The 8,798-nt window shown below is 38.5% G+C and overlaps 1 protein-coding gene across 3 annotated transcripts in view; it reads right to left on the bottom strand.

Moving 5' to 3' along the window:
• Positions 1-285: 285 nt before the first annotated feature.
• LOC138060823 (E3 ubiquitin-protein ligase Praja-2-like) overlaps positions 286-8,798 on the bottom strand; it is a 157,068-nt gene continuing 148,555 nt past the window's right edge. For 2 of the 3 annotated variants that reach the window (XR_011137306.1, XR_011137307.1), the window contains one exon: positions 5,675-8,685. The gene's annotated coding sequence lies outside the window, so the exon portion shown is untranslated. Of the gene's footprint in view, positions 1,497-5,674; positions 8,686-8,798 lie in introns of those variants that run through there. The other variant, XR_011137305.1, reaches the window with a different exon arrangement.

The raw sequence follows: 8,798 nt of genomic DNA, 5'->3' as shown, positions 1-8,798 counted from the left end.
TTCACAGAATTAAATAAATGCAACATTGACAACTGATGCACTGTAAAGTGTAGTGGAAAGATGGTTAGTGAAGGTAAATTGGATGATTAGAGGTCAGTAAAAAGCAGATAATATGCCCCTGCCACCACTACCTTACGTTTTCTGTTTTTCCTTGAGAGATCAGTCCTGCTTTCAAGAATACTTTCACGCTGTTCATGTCTGAGTGCATTATGATAGCCAAAGAGTTAATAAAAAGCATTTAACTTTTTGCCACTTTTACAACAGACATATCTCTCTCCTATGAAATACAGATGTGTACTGTTAATCTTTTATTTTCAGTGGTTGCAGCAAAAACATTTTACAAACTTTATCACAATGATTTCTTCCTCTTCTTGACTGTGCTCTTTATAGAACTGTTTCAGATAAGGACTTTATGATATCTCTTCTAGACCTGCAGAGACTTATTTGTCAAGTACATAAATACACAGTGAAGAATTACCAACCTGGACACAATATGCCAAAATAAACTAAGAATGAACAGATTGAAATCAATACAGTTAATGCACAGCTGAATCTGGTTCAATTTTTTTCATTTCATTACAAATATAAGAACAATTTATCCAACTTCTTTTTAAAAAGCAACCAAACCAATGACAAAGACCCTTAAAAAACAACAAAACTTTCATACTGATATACACTATTAAAAAAAATCATTATTTCATTTTAAGCAGGAAAGCACTTCCACGTAAAACCAGCAAAAATGAGTACAGGTATAGTGAACAGGACATTACAGTCATATACAAAATAAGAAAGTGAGAAATTAGTATGTATTTGTTAAAGATTAGTTACATTTGATATACATCGTTGTGAATCATTATATATACATACATCTCTCACTGGATGCTACATTCAGAAACAAACCAGTGTGTGGGATGCCCTTGTATTCACTTAAGTTTTTTAAATTCCACAACATGTTTCTAAACTGCATCGTACCAGGGAGAAATTGTATTGCTGTTTATTCGGAGATTCCCCCCCCCCCCCCCAAACCTTCTTGGTATTTCCTCGTAGCAACCACTGTCACAGCCCTTTACTTTCCTCTAGGGTAGTAGGAGGTACTGAATGGTTGAGGTAAAAACTCATGGAATGCAGAGGGAAAAACTGACTTCTAAACTAGCTATTGAATTTTTATATTGAGCAGTAGATAAAAAAAAGAAGTTCATGAACAGGAACTTAAGCACCTTTCATCTATGATCAGCTCTGGGCAAGATAAAGCATCATATACCATTTTTAATTTCAAATGTCCTTTTCTGAGCAGTGGAAAAACAGGCTTAAAACAAGAAAAGCCCCCAAACAGAGGATTTTTTTGTTTGTTTTAAAGCTATTTTAAGTGCTCTTATTTTAAATAGGCATACCTTATTACAACCACGTTCTTCAGTCTGGTTTTGTTCTGGCTAACGTTATGTTAACCTCATGTATAAAGCTTCTTGGCACCAGCAGCATCACTTACTAAAACCAATCTACAAAGATACGCAAAGCACAGACCATTCAGAACGCTGCATTCCTGGCAGCCCGGCGAGATGTACAGCTACAGCAGAAGCAGCCTTGAACCAACCAGTGGACTACAAAAATAGTCTCATCCTTTGGAGAGCGGCAGAGAGGGGTGCACTCCTTAAATTGGGCACCGAATATAAATGTCTAAATGAAGCAGCTCCTCTCTGTAGGCCACCTAAGAAAACAATGGAGAGAAAAGGGTTCTACCCAGGAGTGCTTCAGAGCAGAGCTCCATTGAACATACAGGGAGCCTTGGGAGCCTACCTGTCTTAGTTTAGGCAGTTTTAAGTCAACAAACAGTGGAAGATCTGATTCTTTATGAATTTTTCTGTTCATTACAAAAAAAAAAGTCTGTTTGTCCAAGGAATTCCTCTTGCTGATACATAAATTAGTACCACAAAGCTGAGCCAGAATTTCTTTGCCTTTTGAGATAAAGAATAAAAAATGCCTAAAAACCAGAAAATGTTAGAAAGATCATCCCAATCCTCCCCTCCTCCCTTCTCCCAGACTGGTGGTTCTCTTTTAGATGAGGTTTATAGGCTTGCTGCAGAGCTTAATACACTGAAGAATTATGACTATGAAAAAAGACTGCAAGAGCTAGGCCTGTTCAGCCTGGAGAAGAGAAGATTGAGAGGGGACCTGATCAACGTGTACAAGTATCTGAAGGGAGGGTGTCAAGAGGATGAGGCCAGTCTCTTCTCCGTGGTGCCCAGCAACAGGACAAGAGGCAACAGGCAGAAACTGAACCACAGGCAGTTCCATCTGAACCTGAGAAAAAACTTCTTCACTGTGAGGGTGACAGAGCATTGGAACAGGTTGCCCAGAGAGGTAGTGGAGTCTCCTTCGCTGGAGATATTCAGAACCCGTCTGGATGTGATCCTGGGCAATATGCTCTAGAGGACCCTGCTTGAGCAGGGGCGTTGGACTAGATGATCTCCAGAGGTCCCTTCCAACCTCAACCATTCTGTGATTCTGTGATTAATTTATGCATCTCTAAATGTATGCCCCTGAAATGATTTTGTTCTTAAAGTAATTAGGAGGAAAATAGATATAAGGCATCTGCTGGAAAAAAAGTATTCCAGAAATAATGAAAAACAAATTCGAATAATGTTAACTTGAAAATGGCTTTCAGAAACAAGTAGCATGATTTGTCATAACGTTAGTCACAGATCTCAAAAGTCATTTTTACTGGGATTTACCCAGGAAATCACAGCTGAAAGTAATCTTGAGCTAAAGGGGTGACAAGGACTTAAGTTTGCATGGCTGTGCAGCAGTGATGGATCCAAGGCAGCTGCAGCATGCCTGCCCTCCAAAGTTCTAGACTGTCAGTAGCTCGAAGAAGTGATAAATGTGATTTTCAACAGTAAAAATGAAAGAGGAAGGAAGGAGGAACTGTAGTTTCTTCCCTTCTGGCACTCTCAAGAAATTGACATTTACAGTATATTTACATAAATGCAGAAAATGCAGAGCATCAATCTGTTCATACTTGAATGATACAAATCAGAATGAAATACAATGTTACTGTATTATATAATGATAATCAGTTCCAGATAGGGAGAACAGGAAGGGGTTCTGTGCTTTCCCAGGTCCGTGGGATGAGGACTTATATGAAAGAATTTGTTTCAGACTTCTGACTCAGGAAAGCAGTGGACATTTAAGCGTATGTGAACTTGTAAGGTAATTCCGACACAGTTTGAAGATTTTCTAATGTTAAAATTCCTCAAAACATTTATATTCAGTAACAACTAAAATGGTTAGGAAAACTGGCAAGTAATTATTGTTCATGCACTGACAACTGAAAACAGGTTGTTTAGAATGTTTCTGTATTATGGCCCACACATCGTACCCTTATGTATTAATTTGACTTTGCCAATCGTGCCAAATGGAAAGAGGAAAGAGAGGAAAGATCATGCAAGTGAAATTACAGCATCAATTTTAATCTCCCTCTTCCCATATGTTGTAACCTAGAATAGAATCAAACTGTCAGACAGTAATAGACCACTACAATGAGCTCTCAAACTGGGGAAAGTCAACTAGAATTACCACAGTATGAAATCAGATCAAGCTGTTTTTCTAGAGGGGGGAAAAAGAAAAAGAAAAAAAAAAAAAAGAACCAGTGTCCTTGCAGATCCAGATTTACAAACACTGGCCCAAAATTAACCCTGTCGTAAATCCTGAAATTGAAAGCTAACGGCAGATGAATTTAAACCAGACTGAGTTATGAAAGAATTGTAATATACTACAGCAGAGATAGAAAAATCCCATCATTGTTAGCAATCCTAATGACAGGAAGGGCTAAGAGAGAAGCACTGCCCTTGAGTTCTTGCAAGCAAGAACAATCCTGCTAGTGGAAAAGAGACTCGCCAGATGCAATGGGAATGCATGCCGAGGCATAAACCGCAACATGAACAGTGGAGAGCTGGGGGACTGCACTACACACAGTCCCCAGTAGACTATGTTTCTGTGAGTATCTAGTTAGCAATGTCAGCAAAAGAAGAGGAGAAAAAAAATAAGTATTGTTTGGCACTGTGCAACAAACCTAGTTCACAGAATGGCTGATGTTGGAAGGGACCCCTGGAGATCATCTAGTCCAACCCCCTTGCTCAAGCAGGGTCCTCTAGAGCACGTTGCACAGGATCGCGTCCAGGCACGTTCTGAATATCTCCAGAGAAGGAGGCTCCACAACCTCTCTGGGCAACCTGCTCCAGTGCTCTGTCACCCTCACAGTCAAGAAGTTTTTCCTCATGTTCAGATGGAACTGCCTGTGTTTCAGTTTGTGCCCGCTGCCTCTCGTCCTGTCACTGGGCACCACTTGGAAGAGTCTGCCTGCATCCTCTTGACACCCTCCCTTCAGATTTCTGTAGGCATTGATGAGATCCCCTCTCAGTCTTGTCTTCCCCAGGCTAAACAGGCCCAGCTCTCGCAGCCTTTCCTCACAAGACTCCAGTCCCCTCATCATTGTAGCCCTCCGCTGGACCAAGCGGTTACCAAGCAAAGATTTTATATTTCCATTTTTAATACCATACTCAACATGCCAGAACCACACAGAACAAATTAGAGCTATTAGATCATTCCTAAAATATTTCCTCCATTCAAACACAATTATATTCTTGTTTCAAGTAAATTATAAATTCATGCCTTATATCATATCTAATATGAGCTACATTCTCAATCTATTTATGCAAGAAGTTATAATTTACCAATTACAAAACATTAGTAAGAAACTTTGTGGGTTTGCACCAGTAAGTTATTCTGATATCTTCATAGCAAAATAGATAACAGGAATTTCCTTTCAAAGTTTGATGCGCAGGAGAAGGCAACTGCCCCAAAGCATTTTCATGTTATATGATCATGTTTAAAATGTTGTTTTTCATGCGTGAAACAATTTGAGGAACTTTTCCTCTGTTTCTGATGATGCTGTGCTTTCACAAATGTTTATGAGTTATGATGATGTGGCCTGCACCCATTGCGTGTTTTCCAGACTGGGATTCAACACTAATTTCTGGTGCCTCTTGTTAATTCACTTCAGCAGTAGCTTTAGTTGGCTGGCTTTGCAGTCAATCCGTGGTAATATACACAAAGTCTCCAGCAGATTGCAAGAGCAGCTCGTCAGAGGGTATGCTGTACATATGCTTGAGTTTTTGAACCCTTTTAAAAATGAAGTTTGACGTGTATTATACATGCATACAGTTACATGTTTGCTGTTACGTGGTTACTGTTTGCTGACAGACTCCAAATCACAGATGATAATTCTTTCAGAGATTCATGAGAATTGGAAAATGATTTTGCTACTTAATTTATATGATTTGACAAAGCATATCGATGAAAATATTTTAAAGGTTATGGGCCAAATCATTTCCTTTAGAGGAAAAAAAAAATTCTCTTTGATTAATCCAGTCTTTGGGACACATCTAGCAGGCAATGAGCCTAATTTCAGAGACAGGGGTGACCAGGCAAAACCAAGTCTGTGTGATACCCAGAGAGATGGCTTGCCTATTATTAGTTTTGATATAAAGAAAAATACAAAGAAAAAAAGACTATCAAGCAAATATGGAACTCAAGACAATACCCTCTGTCCTCCATGAGCTTTGGTTTCAGGATCCTGCTGCTATCATAAATGAGTGGAGCCCCACATGAAATGGAAGTGACAATGTGGTGGAATGAACACATGTAAAACACATTTCAGAAATACAGCAAGATGACGATATCACATATATATTCTAATTGCCAGTTAAATATTTACATATACAAGTTACAAGCATGTTCATGTAAACTGAGACTTAGGTATGTATTTTAGCCATAAAAAATTTAAACAAGCATAAAATACTACTGTATCCTGGGATTTTAGTACAACTATCATAAATAAAATACCTGCTATCTGAAATTGTATTGTACTAATTTTTCATTTAAAAAATAAAATTTAATATACACACTGCTGAGAAGACAGACAAGACACTAGTCAATAACAAAGACAGCAGATATTCTAAGGACTATCGTTATACATACACACACACAGAGTTAAAAATGAAAGTGTATCAAAAATATTTTTTGTACTGGAGTTGACGAGAGTACACGTTTAAGTGAATGAGCCTTCTGTTTCCAGTGCTTTCTCATCTTAATGTTGACATTTTATTGTTCTTTCATACGTACACATACGCATGGATGCACACTGTATGTTAGTAATAAACACTGCAAGCATACTGTGACTTACTTGCACTTGTAAAAATTAATAGATTGTATTTAGTTGTTTTGAAATTATATTGCCTATACAACCATCACAGAATTGCACCAGTTTCTGAATACGCAAATCTAAACACCGATCCATCTGTTTAGTGACCTCTGAAACAATAGATCAAGGTTTACGCATTTCTTTCAGAGATTACAACATAGTGCTGAGACAAAAACAACTTTTAGGAGACTTTTAATGCTTTCAAAAGAGCACAAATGCTTTGGCCAGCAGAGTCACAAAGCTGACAGTCAGCTCAAATCCTTTTTTGAGCATCAGGGAGCAAAATCAGCTCCTTCGTTCTTTCCATTTAACTATGAGGCAAAGTACTATTGCTCCACATGAGCCCTCTCTGACCAAACTCCCAGGGTGCTATCACACAGGCAGTGCTTGGCAGAAGGATGGCACTGGCAGAAGGGCCACAAAGACCTCAGTACATATCCTCCCCGTAAAACGACTTGGGGAAGTCACAGCAGGGCTGTACCTGCAATCAGATGGTCTCCCACACTGTAGCTCATAAATCCCTTCCTGTCTCCTCAGATAAATGCTAGTTCAGTGATTCTCACACACACTGGGGCCATGGTTTGGACAGTATAAAAACAGTATATTGTGATTATCTGCTAGAGCATGTTATCCCATAATGATGCACATCAAGTTCCTGGTAGCTACAAGCAGCCATAAAGACCACATCTGAGGCTCTTTGCCCAAGTGCACAAGCCATCTGCTTCCAGGGGATACCAGAGAAAAGATGTGCGCTATGTGGGCTAAACCAAAAGCCCCAACTCAAGCAGCTCTTCTACTAACTTAAAACAGTATGACATTTGAAATTAATGGAAATCTTTTACAAGATAAAATGCAACAGTAAACGTGTGTAAAGCCCACTAGTGTGCGGTGCCAGAGAGAGTTCTATCTCAAGTACCAAGATGCCTTCTCCTACAGACATGCCTCTGTAAAACTACCTGTCAAATTCCATAAAGCCTCTGCCTTGTCCTCTTACAAATCCTCCCTGAAAACTCTGCCAAAATGACTCTAGTACTCTGTTATCTGATAACGAGGAGACAGCTGGCAAAAAAAGACAACCCATTTTTATGCAAAACATGTTTATTTTACAGGCATTTCAGTCTCCCATAGCCCATCTATTCTTCCTACACAGTTCTGCTGCCTAACGTGTTTTCTATAATCCTACACTAGAGTATACAAGCATTTAGGACAGGAAATGTTTTTCTTTTCTGAAAGTACTTCTCACAATGATCCCTAATGCTTTTTCAAGTGTTCACCAGATCAAAATTTTATGAGCCACCCACAATCTACAAGTTAATTTTATGAATCATTTAAGAAAGCAAACGTGAAATGCCTTAGGTTAGTGGTACATAGATACTTTTAAATGAAGAGATATTTCTTCATTGAATAATGCTGATTTGAAGACAAATTTAAATATATTAAATAAGATTTTAGTTCACTGACTTCCATGTTCAAGCAGAATTGTACAAGAATTAAAAATTCCTGTCGTTAAATAATCTTCTGATGCAAACATTTCTCAGTAAAACCGTACGAAAAAATTTTTTCAAGCTCCACAATATTATCGCCTTCAAATGCAATATAGATTGTGAAAACCAAAAGGCTAACTGTTGCTGTTGACATTAAACCAGGCATACAGTAATCTACAAGTACTTTTATCTATTCTACAGAAAATGCCAGTTGACTACACACAGTGGAAATATGGATTCCCCATCTGAGACTTAAACCTACTTTGTAGTCTTCACATTTTGTTAGTGAGAGAAAGCCTTTAATTTCCTTCTGCTTCCCCAATTTGAACTATAAATCACTATCCAAAGTATAGCAGATACATTTTCATATAAAAATTAACAGCTTCCAACCAATACTAAATCTAGCAACTTTTTTTTAATGTTGTCGTAGTAACTGACATCATTTCAGTAGTTTTGCCTTTAGAAAAGTCAGTCATCTAATGACTAAATATCACCTTTTTTGTACTTAACATTATTCATTAAGATCTTGTGAAGCAGCCAAAAAATCAGAGTATGACAAAAGAAAGCACTCTGTCCAAGAGACAGCGGAAAAAATGCATTAACAGAAGCCTGATGATGCTTCATCCTCTACCACAATCAAAGACAAGTTTGCTCATGAATTGGAAGTTTCCTAAAAGCAGTTAAAACAAACAAACAAAAAAGGCAATAGCAACAGAAGCTACTTACTCTCCTGTTGCTTACAGGATCTCCCTGTTCTTCCACTTCAATTCATTAGGCGGCCGAAAACGCTGGGTGCTGCACGCTGCTTTACTCTGCAAAACAACTGGCCAGACTGCATCATCCTCAGGCACTGCTGGAAGCTGGTTATCTGACCGGGCATGTGAATGGGACTGTAGGTAGGCCTGATAACACCGCACTGATTCCTATGCTGCAGATGTATTCCTGAAAAGATGCTCAACATATAATAAATGCATACACGAAAACTATCAATATGAAAAAAGCCACCTAACTCCTACAGAGGATGGGGCACTTACAAGGTGATAACACAGATAGGC

This window comes from Struthio camelus, chromosome W (genome assembly GCF_040807025.1).
Source record: "Struthio camelus isolate bStrCam1 chromosome W, bStrCam1.hap1, whole genome shotgun sequence".
Classification (NCBI taxonomy): domain Eukaryota; kingdom Metazoa; phylum Chordata; class Aves; order Struthioniformes; family Struthionidae; genus Struthio; species Struthio camelus.
This window is presented reverse-complemented; position numbering and strand designations above follow the sequence as displayed.